The sequence below is a fragment of the Bactrocera tryoni genome, chromosome 4 (assembly GCF_016617805.1).
Source record: "Bactrocera tryoni isolate S06 chromosome 4, CSIRO_BtryS06_freeze2, whole genome shotgun sequence".
In the NCBI taxonomy this organism is placed as follows: domain Eukaryota; kingdom Metazoa; phylum Arthropoda; class Insecta; order Diptera; family Tephritidae; genus Bactrocera; species Bactrocera tryoni.
Genome location: NC_052502.1, coordinates 39196677 through 39198078, shown reverse-complemented (window position 1 = coordinate 39198078; position 1402 = coordinate 39196677).

The window sequence follows — 1402 nt, the reverse complement described above, 5'->3', positions numbered from 1 at the left end:
TATTAAGCTTACCACGAAGTTTTCACCTCCCAGAAGGAAGCGTTGGAGACCCTATAAAGTATATATTTAAATGATCAGTATGCTGAGCTGAGTCGATTTAGCCATGTCCGGTTTTTGAGACTAAATGTTCCTATGTGCGTCTGTCTGTATATATACGAACTATTCCCTCAATTGTCGGAACTGCCGATATCGGACCACTATAATATATAGCTTCCATACAAACTGAATGATCGGAATCAAATGCTTGCATTCTCATTTGACGTGGTATCTTCACGAAATTTGGTATGAATTATTGTTCATAGAAATAATGTAATATCGGAAGAAATTGTTCAGATCGGCTCACTATATATTTATGGCATATAGCTGCCATACAAACCGAACGATCGGAATCAAGGGCTTGTATAGAAAACTTTCGCATTTGACGTGGTATCTTAACGGTATTTTGATTTGACATGGATTACTGTTAGTAGAATGTTTTCCTTTGGATGAAAACCACTGGCCGGTTATGTCTTTAGATTTACTTAAACACATAGTTACTAAAAGAAATGCACCTGTGAAGGGTATATTAGCTTCAGTGCAGACGAAGTTAACGTTTTTTCTTGTTTTGATTAACACAGTCAATCATAATCAATTTTTTGGATTACCACATATTATTAACAGAAAAAGATGATCTCGGAATTTCACTAAGGTACTTCATATGCCACCATCAATATAATATATATTTTTTATATTTTTTTATTTATGAATTGTTGTGACTTTTATCATAAAACGATAGAAAGTAGCCTATGCCCGTCCCGACCTTCCAAGCCGTTCTTGAGTTATAAATATAGACATAAATTGCGAAATCGAGGGTGATTTTGCCAAAAACGGTGCCGTTAGAACCTTCTCCAGGACTAAAGAAATTTCCGTGCAAGTTTTCACGTCTTTCCGTGCTATGGTTAGGGCGTAATGAGCGGACATACAAAAAAAGCGTTTCATTTTTATATGGAAGATATGGGAGTTGGGTTAGAATCGACCCGATATTAACTATTATCATTAAGGTACACACATATAATCACCAATCATATGAAGCAAAGTCAGCCGGATGTCAAGTATTCGCTCAAATTTATCCATGTTTGTTACAAAGATATACTGTCATGATTAAAACACGCTCTCTCAATTGAAAAAACTCGATTATTGGCTGATATATCCAGCATGAAGTCAACTGGAAGTTCGAAAATCTTTATACAGATACAGAAAGATACAGATTTTATCAGAGTTATAACTGAATTGTGGAAAAGTTTTGTGTTGTTAGTCAAAAGGTTTTTAGGTATCTATTAAGTATCAAATTAAGAAAAAATTGCGCAAAATATGCTGATACACTGGCAGACTCTAGCGTGGAATTTGAGTATCAAGTTAGACT